Raw genomic sequence first — 15,829 nt, 5'->3', positions numbered from 1 at the left:
AAAACGGCTATAATATCTTCTCTAATTATCCCCAACGTTCAGAAGTGATTCAAGGTGTATTTAAGCAAGCTTAGAAGCTATTGATCAACAACAAAAAAAACATCAAGCAACTAGAATCAAAGAGAGAATCAAAGAGAAAGCATCAAACCTCAAGTTTGAGCATTTCAAGCCCATTTTCATTCAATATTCATTTTGCTTTCAAGAACACTTTTTGTGCTCAATTGTATTCATCTTTGAGTGTTCTTTTCTTTGTTCTAGAATTGTGCAAACATCTTACCTTGTGAGGTTTTCTTGTAAGTTTGCAAATTTGTAATCTTCTCTTTGAGAAAAGAGTGTTCTCAAGAGTTGGGGTATACTCTTGAGGGAATTGTAAGGTTATCTCTTTGGCCTCAAAAGAAAGAACAAATTAGTGAATTTGTTGGAAAATCCTTAGTGTGGATAGCTAAGGTAGTGGACGTAGACTTTGTTTGAGAAAGTCGAACCACTGTAAATCGCTGTGCAATTGCTTTCAATTTTCTGCAAAAGCTTCCACAAAATTTTTATTGCCAATTCACCCCCCTCTTGGCCAATTTCGTCATTCGATTAACTCAACAATATCCTAATAGCAGAGTTTGGTGTCATGTCCCACAGAGTCTTACCACATACCCATCGAAGCATTCTCATTTCTGCAGCCTCCATCCTCCTTACGTGATCCTTCTTGATTGCCCAACATTCTGATCCATACAGCAACGATGGTCTTATTGCCATTCTATAAAATTTCCCTTAAGTTTTAGAGGTACCTTCTTGTCACACAAAACTCCAGTAGCAGCCCTCCACTTTAGCCATCCCGCCTTTATACGGTGTGAAACATCATCATCTACACCCTCATCTTTACGTATCATAGACCCTAGGTACTTGAAACAATCATTTGAGGGGAGAACGTGTCATTCTATGCATATTTCTACATCTTCATCATTTTGGTTCATACTGAAGTTTAAACATAAATAATTTGTCTTTTCAATATTGATCTTTAGACCTTTTTCTTCCAAAGCTGTTTTCCATGTAGACATTTTACTATTTAGCTCAGTTTTTGTTTCAGTCACTAAGAGAATGTCGTCAGCGAAAAGCATACACCATAGAACACCGTCTGGTGTCGCACAATAGATGTCGTCCATAATCAAAGCGAAGATGTAAGGGCTAAGAGCCGACCCTTAGTGGAGTCCGATTTCCACCGGGAATGCCTCGGTGTCGCCAAATGTAGTCCTGACGTAGGTAGTAAATCTACAGTACATATCATGAATCGCACGAATATAAGCAGTTGGGATCCGTCTCGTTTCTAAGGTCTTCCAGATCGTATCGCGGGGAACGCTATCATACGCCTTCTCAAGGTCAATGAACGCCGTATAAAGATCTCTATTTTTTTCCTATATTTGACTACACGGAAGAAGAAAAATAAAAGGAGGAGAGTTGACGTGGATGATGAAAAAGAAGAAAAGTTAACAGTGGATTTTTTTCTTCAAAAAATTAATTGCCACAACATTTCCGTAACAAATATTATAATGTTAATGTAACAATTCATTATGTTCTTGTGGCGGTACATGATAGATAATAATGTGATAAATGAATTTACTTGATTTTTACTAAATTTGAGGGCTTAATTAATATTTTATAAAATTTGAGGATTTATTTAAAATATTTAAAAAAATTTAAAAAAAATTAAGGTATTATTTAAATTTAAATATAAAATATAAATAATTATTAAAATATTTATTACATTAAATATAAAAATGCTAAAAATTTAAATTATTAAGAAATTAGTTTAAATACCACATTGAGTGTAAAAAAAAAGTTTAGGGATCATATTGATTTTTTCCAATAGTTTGAGGGTTTTAGATAGCATTAAATCAAAAAAATATTGTTGGAAGGATTTAACATTAGTAAGTTAAGTTTAAAGTCTAGATTTCTTATTTTCTATATTTTCAAATTTCCAAAACAGTTCTAATGAAAATACTGAAAATATTTTTTTTATTTTCATAATTTCACTTATTTTTATTTTCATTTTCTAGAAATCATTTTCTAATTTTACCACCTAACAAACATGTATTCTTCAATGTTTTTTATTTTCTAAGAAAATGAAAATAGGTATATTTTCTTGAACCAAAACGGCCCTAAGTTTCTTTGATGTATCGCATTATTAAAGTAACGAAAGTTAAAGACATATGATCAAATTATAACAAATCGAGAACGTAAATAATCAAAATAATAATTTTTTAAGAAATTCGATGATTATAATAAGAAAAAAAACAAATAAAAATGTCGTCAATTACAATTTATCCTAAATTCAAAATACATTTTATAAATCAACTAGATTTACCCGAAATGGAATAAATTTGATACAATGCAACCATGTGATTTATTTGAATTCAAAAGCCAAAAAGGTATGAATCAAAATAATATTATTGAATGTAACCAAAACAAATATGATTGAAATGTTGCGTTTACGTGTAAAACTTAATTGCGAGAGTGTTCATATTACAAATGCATGTTTATGGAAAAGGGAATCATATCATCCATTTTAGTATTAACAAGACAATTAATGTCCGGAGCACTATGAGAAGAGACTAGCTAAGGGCTCCCTGCTCATCACTCGAGGCTCCATACTTCAAACAAATTGATAAAAGTATTCATAAAAGAGAACATATTGGACATGAAAGGTTTATGGTGTGCCTTCAAAATAAGACCAAAACCGGACCAACAATATTTACTCACTCCTGAAAGGGCTCAACTACAAGAACAAGGACAGAAATATTTATGTAGGGCACAATTTCATCCGTCGCAATCATCTTTACAAGTCCAGATATTCTCATATAATTATTTATCAACTCCAATCATGTCCTTTTAGTGTCCCTTTCAATCTTTTATGCAATGCAATGCAATGTTGATTTGCTCCATCCTTATAACATGATAGAAAGATCAGAACCCAAGAACGAAGATTAAATAAACAGAAATGCACAGAGAGCAAACCAAAGTAGAACTGTTATTACAAGCATGGTCTACTTGTATAATTTATAAACCCAATTTTGTTTTCATATGCCTCCATTTGAGTAGCATAGAAGTCGATATCAAGGACCACTTTGTAAGAGTTGTCAATAGGCACAAAGGCAAGAGTTCAACATGTATGACAAAATAAACTTGGAAAGCATACCAAGATGCACTAATGACTTAACCCACGGAAATTATCTAACCTTTTTCTAAAAAAACAACCCTTTATTCTATTTGAGTTTCAAGATTCAAACTTTTTTCAAATCAAGTATTGAAAAATTCTCATTGTAGCCAATAAAAGGAAAATCAATTACATATTTCGATCGCATTTCAATGACAGAAAAGAGAAGGAAAAGACCATTCAACCAGAAACCCGAAATTAGAAGAGGCAAAATAAGCAGAAAAAAGCAACGACCTGACCCAGTTAGCAGAAACAAGTATTCAGACCATAAAAGAGATCACAAACAAAATATCTTATATGTAGATATAGAGATGCACATGCAAATATTAAGAAAAATGGAGAGAAGAAGGGGGGAAAAAAGCGAAAGGAGCTTACAGAAGGAGAACGGTGAGCGGAGAAAATGAAGGGATCTAACTTCTAAGTTTTTTCGTCTTTATTTTTCTTAAATATATTTTTACAGAAGGAGCAAGGTGAGCGGAGAAAATAAAATATATTTTTAAATTAAAAAAATTAACATAAATATGTTTAAATAAAAATAAAATAAAAATATACATGTTAAGTTAAAAACAAGAATAAAATATATATTTTATGTTAAAATAAGGATAAATTTTATTTAATAATTTAAGGTAAGATTATAATATATTTAATAATTTAAATTAAGAATATAATATATGTAATTAGTTAAAATAAAAATATATATATTTTAAAAGTTAAGATAAAAATAAAAAATATTTTTAAGTTATGATAAGATTAAAATATATTTTAAGCTAAAATAAAATTAAAATATATTTTTGATAGAATATTTTTTATTTTAAATTATTTAATCTATTTTATAAGATATGTAAAATATATTTTAAAGTTAAAATAAGAATAATTTTTTTTAATGTTTAGATGTTTAAGGTTAAACTAGTATTCAATATATATAGCATTTGTAGTGGTTTTTTTAATCCAAAGGGTTTGTTTGGTTCAGTGGTTAAACTGATACTTTCCCACACAAAATACCTAAGTTCAATTATCTTGCTTTCCATTTCAACTTCTTTAATTTTTTTTTCTCTGATTGGTGTGAAATAAAATTATTAGATTAAACTAAAGAAAATTCTCCAATCGAATGGTGACACGTGGTACAATCTGATTCAAAGATTAAATTTATTTAATTTGTTAAAATTAATACCAAATTGATAGAATATATAACTAACAATGACTAAATGTATAATTTTACTAATTTTAGTAACTGCCACATCATCACTTCTGTTAACTATTAACGGCTAGTGATTGATTGAATGTATTTAAATAGTTAGGTGGCCTGATTGATAAGAATTTAAAAATAATGGTTAAAATGAAAAGAGATTATAATTGGGTGGTCACTAGTATAATTTACATTTATTTTATAATTGAGAAAGTTGGTTCGGTTTCAAGTCGGCGGCTTTGGCTTTGGGTATCTATGGGGGGTTCGGCCTTTGGCATTTGTTGGCAGGTAAAGGCTATGGTTTTTTTTTTTTTAAATAAAATCAGCTAAAAAAAGCCCTAGCCCATAGGCTTTCTGGCATTCGTTGGCGGGCAAAGGCAAATGCAACCATTTCATGTTTTGTTCAGCCAAAACTAATCTTGTGCAAATGCAAACATTTTTTTTGTGCGAGGGTGGGCGGTTAAAACCAAAGGAAGATTAAGTACTAAAATATAAAGAACAAACATGTTACATTATGCAAAATCTATCATATTAAGAATGTAATATATTCTTCGAATCTTTTCACAAATAATTTTTTTTGATAGATAAAATTTTCGAAATAAGACTTTTGAAAGATCATCGATTATAGTCTCCAGGATTCATATCATACAATTAGTTATATTCTCTTAACATTTTGACATATTTATATGATTTGTTAGAGATTAGAGTCAAATTAATGCCAGTGATCATATTTGTTTGATCTAATAATCACGATGAGAATCTAAATGTTAACCATAAACAATAACATGTATTCAATGCCGTTGACTCATCAAGGATATCAATCAGGAAATTTGCGTGTAAGATATCAATCAAGAAAGAGCTGTACCGATAGTTCATAGTAGTATGGATAGGCTGCATAGCCCCAAATTGAATGGAAGAACTCTACTAATAGTCTTGATCCAACAAGTTCGTTCAAGCCAAATAACCTAGCTTGTGAAAGTACACCGTCAATGTATAGGAGAATAGACCGGTCCAAACTTTGTGCTTCTTCTTTAAAGAAGTAAAATACAGTCAAACCTACGCCTTATAATCTTGTTCTTAAATACTTTAGTTATATCCAATGCCAAAAAAAAAAGTTATATCCACTTAAATTATATAACCAAATGGGATTAAATTGTAATTATTTCTTGAGGTTCTGAGTTCGATCACCAGGAATATCGGAGTGTGACAATTCAATGTCAAATAGTTAAAAATATATACTACCTTTTATTTATCCCAAATTACTCAGAAAAAAAGTTGTTTTTGGTATTTTATATAGAAATTATGTCATGAACTTTTCTTATCACATTATTCATGGTCATAACAATGAAAACAATTCACTTGGATAAAAAAAATTCATCACCTTCCTCTTCGCCTAAAACAAAAATCTTTTGAATTAAAATCCACGGCTTAGATCATCTTGTTACTGACTTTAGGAATTAGTATGGATATGATAGGAAGAAAATGGCCATTGAAATGCCAAAGGAGTGGAAGTAGGAAAATAGCACAACCCAATCATATCAAGAGTGTAATGCCTTCTCCGGATCTCTTCCACAAATAATTTCTTCGATAGATAAAATTTTCGGAATAAGAGACCTTCAAAAAATAAAGAACGAAAGAAAGAGAATGATACTTTTTTTATTCACCTTTTAACCAAGGAAGAACTTTTGACCAAAAAAATAGAAGTCCCACAATCAAAGCGGTGAAAAGATGGATGACGATGAAAAAAACCAAGCGGTGGATGAAGATGATAAAAAAACAGAGAGATTCGAGAAGTTTTGACCTAGATCTATCGATTTTGGGGCTTTTTTTGGTGAAAATAATGTTAGATTCATGCTTTGGAGGCGAAAATGAATCTGTAAGAGACATTTTGGGGGTTAAACGATCACCATCAACGGCGATGGACGGTGATCGATGTGAAAAATGCTATGGTGGCTGGATCGACGTGAAAAATACTATGGTGGCTGGCAGTGGTAACTGTCTCTTTTGAGTAAATAGAGAGAGAACGTTGTAACCAAAAAAATAAAGAGAGAACATGAGGTAGGGAAAAAAAGAAAATGAAGAAATGAAAAAATGAAAAGGGATTTCATAAAGACTCAAAACGACGACGTTTTGGAGTGGATTTGACTTCTTTAAAATGACATCGTTTTGATGCTAGTGCCATGTCATAATGTCGTTAAATAGTTAACGACAGAGTGATTAAAATAGAAGCAATTTGAAAGTTTAGTTAGTAAATAGAAAAATTTTAAAGTTCAAGCAATTCGTTGCGATTTTTCAAATTCGTTGCGATAGTCTACAGTTGTCGTTGCGATTTTCCAAATTCGTTGAAAAAAAAGATTTTGTTTCTTAAGAATTTTCTTTAAAAAGATAGTATCCGCGCGAACGTGTCGAAGACACGTATTTCCACGACCACGACCACGAGACGGGACGGCGGCGGCGGCGGTGCGCGAGAGTCCCCCTTGTTCTCTATCACTCAACAAGGAAGTGGGAAAGCCAAGCCTTAAATACCATTCCCAATAGTGTTTCCAATACAATGTGGGATTGAGCATTACCAACACTTGTTTCCAACACAATGTGATTATTTAGGAAACAATTAACAATCATGCACCTTAAAACAACTGAATCATCAACCAATTGCATTAGTATTATACGATTAAATATGTCATAATTAAAAGTCAATCTACAATCAATCGCGATTATTGCAATTTTAAGCAAAACATTCAAAAATAATATCACTATTTAAGGCTCAATCTCACATAGTATTGGGAACAAGTGTTGGTAATGCTCAAATCCTTGGAAACACTATTGGGAATGGTATTTAAGGCTTGGCTTTCCCACTTCCTTGTTGAGTGATAGAGAACAAGGGAGACTCTCGCGCGCCGCCGCCGCCGTCTCGTCTCGGGTCGGGTCGGGTCGGGTCGGGTCGTGGTCGGGTCGTGGTCGTGGTCGTGGTCATACGTGTCTTCGACACGTCCGCGCGGATACTATCTTTTTAGAGAAACAAAATCTACGCGAAATAGAAAATCGCAATGCGATTTTCAACTATCGCAACGCGAAATGGAAAATCGCAACACGATTTTCAACTATCTCAACGCGAATTTGCGATAGTGGAGATCGCAATGCGAATTAGAGATCGCATTGCGATTTTGTTGGTCATTTTCGCAAATCCAAAAAAAGTTGGTCAAAATCGTATATTATCTGGAATTTTTGGTCACTGAGGTTATTTTCTCTTATTTTAATGATGCATAAAATTCATCTTTGGCTTAAGAGTTTGAATCAATTTATCTAGTGAGATAAGACATTAGATCCCTTAAACAAGGTTAAAAATTTAAATCCTGACATTTGTTAATGGAGCAAACTGGATTGAGAGAATCATCCTTACTTTTGTAGTACTTGATCTGATAATCGATAAATATTGAAAATTATACAAAAGAAATCACATTTATCTCTCATGAGATATAAACTCATCAGTTCAGGTTCAATAATATAAACACAAACATTGGTCTTTTATCAATGTTTTTTCAAATAACTTCATTCATAGTGAAATATAATCCCGATTAATATAAAAATTGGATATATAGAGTTAAATATTTATTACTATTTTTGTTGTTATTATTTTTTTTGAATAGTCGCAGGGAGAATAACCTCCTTCTTTTTTATTACTAAAACCACTTCATGATTCAATTTTTTTTTTTAATAAATTTATGCTGTTATTCATAGTCAAAAACTACCCACCATGTATAACATTCCCTACTTAAGTATACAAGACAGTAAAATAAAGTGGGAAATTGTTTACCGCCTGTAATTTACTAAGAATTATTACCACCATTTAATGTGATAAAACCAGATTTTTCTCTTTCACATTTGGCTACCTAACTTTGGTGCTCTGCGATTTTTCTTAGATATCTTTTTCGTTGATTCCTTAATAAAATAGGGCCTGCAACTTTAGTCGCAGACAGTGTTGCTCTTAACTCCTTTTATTTTCCTCCTGCGCATAATATCATCTATATACATCTTTGTACATGTGTATATATATATACATGTATCAGTGCCGTTTTCAGCTCTTTAGGTTCTGCAAGAATATGTTCATCTAAGTTCAATTATTCAGATTAAATGATATCTGTTTATCTGAATTTAATCATTGAGACAATTTCAGATTGTTAACCTTCCTTCTCTATGTTGTAGGTATTTGCAAATGAAATCTGCCTGGAGTTATCTGATTAAAAAAAAGGCTTTCTTGATAATTTTGGTGATTAAGGGAGAATAATGGATGATAATTCATTAGATTGGGCTAATACACTTGCTGGATCACCAGATTCTGATGAAATAATGTCTCTGTTAATTAATGATTTCAAATCTAAAAATCCAGAAGACGAACAACTGATGGAAAGCAGCAAAATCCTACTGCAACCTGCAACAATGGCACCATACCAGTAGAACAATCATAGTGTTATCAGAGATGTTGAAACTGGATCTTCTTCTTTCTTAAATGATCAGAATATTCAGAATAAGATGATGAGCATTGGAGGGTGTTTAGTAAATCCCCTAGGGTTCCCTTATAGACCTCAAATGCAGGTTTTGCCTGCACATGCACCATCAGGAAGTGGCCTTCAATGGTCTAGAGAGTTGCTTGTAATGCATGATTTACCTTTTAACATTAAAGGGAGAAACAAAATGAAAGAAGCCATTGGAGAGGCTCAGCAAAGGAAGAAAATGAATAAGATCAGAAACAGAATTTCAGCAGCAAAATCTCGAGCAAAGACTCAGGTATGCATACATATACAGATAGTAGAACCGATCCCGGAACTACATCGATCGGCATTTTGGAATTCGAATCCCAACATCCACAATTCCTTTATTATCTTGTTTCTTAACGCTAAATCTCGAGCCAAGACTGCATGCACACTAATTGAAAATAATTGCATCAGTTCATTCTTTCTTCCCCCAGTTAACCAAGTGACAATGAATCAAGAATATAGTAGAATCAAACCCGGAGTTTAGCCAATTTTTTTTTTTTATAGAATTTTGTAGTTATTTTTTTATATACTTAGGCTATAATCTCCATTCCTTATTTTATAGGAGCATACAAGGTTTCTGGAAGAAAAAGTGGAGAATTTGAGAAATGAGAATGCACATTTGAAGAAATTACTTTCCCTGGTGGGAGGCCTAATGTTTCTTCTTGACATGACAGGGAGAAAAATATATATCTTTCTTATTTAGTAGGGTGCTTAATAAATGTTTGAAAATTGAATTGATTTCTTCTACTGGATGTACAGGAAAGAAAAGGGATTGAAGAGAAAAGGCAAAACAGTGTTTAGAAATTACAAGACTGCATATATAGAGGTTTAAGTTCACCAAGATCAATGGTGGTGAGACCGAAGAACAAAAGGGGCTTATACATCCAATATAAGAGAATCCAAGTGTTATATACTGAAAGAAACTTTGTCTGCCCTCAGTAGACCAGTTTAGACAAAGAAAATAGATCAAACTGCTGCAATTTGGCTAATAACATATAGTAGAATAAATATATACCTGCATACATGTAAAAGTAAGCAGGATTTACAAGCTAGAGAGACAAATATGGCTCACTCAAAAATAAGATCTCAGCATTAATGGATTGAGAGTGCAAATGTTGGAAACATCATAAACATTTTATCAGATCTGCTTTATATTTGTACCATATAACAGTGGCTAGTTCTTGAGATTTACAGATGTAATGAACCGAAACAGATAAAAGTTGTTGCCACAATAATATTAAAAAATCAACACATACTCCCGATCCTCATCAATCGTTGCGAACTACGTCTTCTTCCCTCAGCCATAAGTGTTTTACGAGCTGAAGCAAGTCCAGTGGGAGCTAACAACGAATCAAACGAAGAAAAATCCATCCAGTCTTTGAGCAAATCTTCTTTACCCCATTTATCAGGTATGGAAACTCTACCTGCAACCTCTTCTCTGTGTGTTTTAAGCCTTCCCCGTCCCGGATCCTTCTCGTTCCCCATTACTGCAACTATAGGACATGTCATCTTCATGTCCTAAACCATGCATATTGTCGGAGTTGATGAACAAAGTCGAAACGCGACGGATGACAATGGGTTTCGACGGATTACGACTCTGGGGGCCGGAACTAATACTAGACATGTTGATGTAATTGTGGTTGCACCTTGATGAAGATGATGGTGATGGTGTGCAGATAGGGGAGATCTTTTGAAAGGGTTATGTATAAGGGGATGGCTTAGGGTGCAGAAGAATACGGGTGTGGGGAACTGAAGTGCACGTCACCAAATGATGGGTTTCTATGGTTTTCGATACACAAACGTCTCATTGAAGCTTAGAGTCTTACAATTGTGTGGCTTCGAGAGAGTTTGAGGGAAGATTTATTCTTGGGATTTAAGGTTTAGAGAAGGGTGAAAGGTGGTGGACTGTGGACAATGAATACTACTACTAATGCATAGGGCCCTCCAATGGGGTTGGTGTATTGGGTTTTCACATTACTTTTTTGAGGTGAGGGCTGAATTTACGAGATAATGTTGTGAGAAAAAAAATTCACGAGATAACGCGTTCTAACAATTAATTGTTGAGATAGGGTGTTTGCTACAGTTCGAATATAGATCGCCAGGTGATCTGGGCGACCAATGAAGGTCGCCGGGTGGTCTGGGCGACCAATGTCTGGGCGTCATGCGTTTGGGTTTGGATTGTTTCACAAACAAAATGCAATGTTCTCATCTTAGTCAAACACTAGTTATTTGGGTTAAATGCAAATTTGGTCCTCACAACTTTACATTCTCATACGTGTGTTTTAATATTTAGGGGATAATAGCATTTTTGGTCCCCTATGCTTTGTAATCTATTTGTTTAATCATTTAGTGACATTTTTAATGTTTTGTTTCAGGCATGTATATTTTAATAATTATATTTTAGTCACTAGTTGTTTATTCTGTCAAGTTTGTGTATGCTTCATTTTGATCATAATATTTTTAGTTATTTCATTTTAATCACTGATTTCATGTGTTTTATATATTTTCCTTAATTTTCGAAATTGGCCATGAAATTTGTAAACATGTTATTTTAGCCACTGTTTAGTATTTATGTTTAATTATAATTTAGTCATACATGTTTCTTGTTTATCCTATTTTAGTATGTATTTATTTCTCCCTACCAACGATATTATTTCGCAAATTTTTCCAATATAAAATAAAACTAAATAAAACTAAAAAATAGTGAAAAATACTCGAAATAAATAAACGTAGAACAAATAAAAATTATTGAATACAAAACAAGATATCCCAATAATCAATTTTAAAATAAATATATACTAAATACAAAACAAGATATCCCAATAATCAATTTTAAAATAAATACATACTAAAATAGGATAAACAAGAAACATGTTTGACTAAATTATAATTGTTTGTGACTAAAATAAATACATGTATGAGAGTGCAAAGTTATGAGGACCAAATTTGCATTTAACCCAAATAATTATTGTTTGATTGTTTCTCCCAAACTCAAACGGCATGGCCAGACCACCTGGCGACCTTCATTGGTCGCCCATACCACCCGACGACCTTCATTCGACCTGTAGCAAACACCCTATCTCAACAATTAATTGTTGGAAAGCGTTACCTCGTGAATTTTTTTTCTCTCACAACATTATCTCGTAAATTCAGCCCGGAAGGCGTCTCCACAAAATATATATGTTTGGAAAAGATGTGGACATGCTCAAAACTCACTTCATATATTTTCTTCTACACTTGACCTCTAAAATTTCTTTATTCATTTTCATATCTATTTGTTGGCATACGAAGATACCATTCCTTTATTTGTTGTGATGTTTTGTCATTTATCTTCATGTTAATTTTTAGGGTAAATTACAAGTTTGATCATTTTTATTTTTATTTTGTTCAATGATCATCGAAACCGAAAGAAAGAGTTATGTTTCGATTACTTATGTTATGATTTGTTATGGCTCAATTCATATTATCCGATTTACGTAATATAATAATGATTAATTTTTATTTTAACTCCTGAACTTTAGACAAAGTATCAATTTAACTATGAACCTTACTCAAAATATTAAGTTAGTCAAATTTTATCAACACCAACCATTACTAAAATTAAGAAAAAGCAAAAAAGAAAACCATGATCAAATTATTATTTTATCAAATTAGATAATAATCATCCTTAATTAAAAATTATTAATTTTAATGTGACATATTAATTGAGATAATGAGTGCGACTCAATAATCAAATTATGACAAACCAATAGCGTAAATGATCGAAACATAATTTTTTTAAGTTTTAATGATAGAAAATGAACACAATCAGAACAAAAAGTGAATAAACTTGCTGTTGATCCCAAATTTTATAGTGGGTTGAGCTAGATGAACCATTTTACCCAGTTGTCTACATTGCTCCTAAAAAGATTCAAATGGGTTAACTTGAGTTCGTAAAATCCCTGTCCCAAATTAAAATCCTACCATTAATTCAATCTTCACACATGCTCAATAGTAAGTAAAAAGAAAAAAATCTGCATATATGTGACATGCTTGCTTTCCATTAAAGGGAAAAAAGTACGGGTAGTTCTGCGGTGCAGCGTCTAAAAAACGGTTAATATACGGCGTGATCGGTTAAACAAGTGACCGGTTAAAATTTAGACCGGTTATGTTATATTATTTAACCGGAAATATTATAAAGTACAATAACATACTAGGTAGCGCTTATATAATGTAATAGATAGCGCTTATATTTACCTATTTTATAAGTAAACCGGTATATTTATACCGATAGTATTGCAAATTTACCTATTACATTATATTATATTGAAAGTGTTCATACTTTTTATAAAAAAGATCGATACTTCTTTTAAAGTTATGTAATTTATGTTTCAATTTTTTTTAATAGTGTTTCATGTTTTCCACCTACAATATTAATTTAATAATTTCATTTGCACAAAAAATTATTTGATTGTTTTGATATTTTATAAAATATTATTTAGAATTTTTAATTTAATAATAATATATATCGTAACGTAAAAAATAAATCATTAGACGCCTATAATTACTAAATTAATATCTTAAAACTCATTCAAAAGATAACCTTAAATTAATGTTTTCTACAGTGAAAAAAGTATGGACACTTTTATAAAAAGGATAGACACTTTACAATATAACCACTACCTATTACATTATATAAACGATACCTATTACATTATATAAGCGCTACCTATTACATCATATTTTTACCTATTATATTGAAAGTGTCCATACTTTTTATAAAAATGATCGATACTTCTTTTAAAGTTATGTAATTTATGTTTCAATTTTTTTTAATAGTGTTTCATGTTTTCCACCTACAATATTAATTTAATAATTTCATTTGCACAAAAAATTATTTGATTGTTTTGATATTTTATAAAATATTATTTAGAATTTTTAATTTAATAATAATATATATCGTAACGTAAAAAATAAATCATTAGATGCCTATAATTACTAAATTAATATCTTAAAACTCACTCAAAAGATAACCTTAAATTAATGTTTTCCACAGTGAAAAAAGTATGGACACTTTTATAAAAAGGATAGACACTTTACAATATAACCACTACCTATTACATTATATAAACGATACCTATTACATTATATAAGCGCTACCTATTACATCATATTTTTACCTATTACAAAATTTTTGCCATGGATAATACTTATGTAGACAATGTTAAGCCAACCGAGGAATGCTATGAAGTACATAATGTTGATGAATCTGACAGATTGGTTGGTCAGCTCTTCTGTTCACGTGATCAAGCTTGACACTTTTACAAGGGATTCGCACGGGAACATGGGTTTAGTGCACGTAAGGGAACAACACTGCTTGACGTGGAAGGGAATGTGAAGATACAAGAATTTTGTTGTTCCAAAGAAGGGTTTCGAGTATCAAAAGTCAATACTGTTGATCGTCAACGTGCTCATACGCCAGTCACAAGAACAGGATGTAAGGCTAGAGTCGTAGTTACAGCAACAAATACAAACGATCAGTGGGTTATAAGTAAGTCTGATCAGAAACATAATCATGCATTGTGCACATCTGCTATGACACCATTTATGCGTTCTAATAGAGCTGTAAGTAAGGCTGATATCGATGAGGCAACAACATTGAAAGAGGTCGGTGTTGGCACGTCACAAGTAATGAACTATTTAACGCAGCAGGCAGGGGGCTATCATAATGTTGGATTTACACATAAAGACCTCTGCAATGCACTTCAAAGAGGTAAAGCAAAGGAAATCGTCGATGGGGATGTGAATGCGCTTATTGCCTACTTTGATTATAAGAAACATGATGATCCCGAGTTTTTTATGACATACTCGGTAGACGAATCGGGGGCATTGTATAATCTTATTTGGTCGGATTCTACATCGAGATCGGATTACACATGCTTCGGTGATGTAATTGCGTTCGACACAACGTACAAAGATAATTTGTATGGTCGACCAATTATGCCTATTGTTGGTGTCAATCATCACCATAACACAATTGTGTTTGCCACTGCCATAATCGCTGACGAGACGTCTCAATCTTTCGAGTGGGTGCTACAGAATTTTTTAGAAGCCATGATGAATAAATCACCTATTTCCGTTGTAACCGATGGGGATAGGGCAATGCAGAGGGCTATCAAATCTGTTATCCCTTATGCTAAGCACAGATTATGTTCTTGGCATCTTTCTCGCAATGCACAAGCTAACATTGGTGACCCAAAGTTTACAGCAGCATTCTCAAAATGCATGGCTTCCTGGTGGACAACCAAGGAATTTGATATTCAATGGCGTTCGATTGTTTCAGAATTCAATGTCCAAAAGCATCCATGGGTGATTGAGAAGGGAAATACATGACACTTATGGGCACAAGCATATCTAACCGGTCATTTCTTTGCCAATATTCACTCAACACAAAGGTGCGAGTCTATGAATGCTTCACTAGCTATTGCACTGAAACACAAGAAGACATATTTAGATGTTGTTCGTGCAATTGAAGATGGAATTAGTAGAATGCGTATGAACGAGTTGAAAGCGGATTACTTAAGTTCCCATACGAAGCCCTTCCAGATCACAAAACTGGTCGACCTTGAAAGCTATGCCGCTGCGATTTTTACCCGCGAATCTTTTCGTGTGTTCCAAGATGAACTTATACGGGAGACATTGTACCGGATTGAGGCAGAGATTAAGTCCTTATCAGATGAATGTCAACATTATATTTTGTCAAAGTACGCAGAAAAAATAGGAAATTTGAAATTAGTTTTGATTATCGTACGAAAACTCTAATTTGCTCCTGCAAAAAATTCGAGACCGTTGGACTTCCGTGTCGCCATCAACTTCACATTTTGAAGCAATTGGACTACACATATTTGCCCGGGACTTTGATTCAAA

Source organism: Hibiscus syriacus, unplaced genomic scaffold (genome assembly GCF_006381635.1).
Source record: "Hibiscus syriacus cultivar Baekdansim isolate YM2019G1 unplaced genomic scaffold, ASM638163v2 tig00110557_pilon, whole genome shotgun sequence".
In the NCBI taxonomy this organism is placed as follows: Eukaryota; Viridiplantae; Streptophyta; class Magnoliopsida; order Malvales; family Malvaceae; genus Hibiscus; species Hibiscus syriacus.
Note: the sequence above shows the minus strand (reverse complement) of the source record.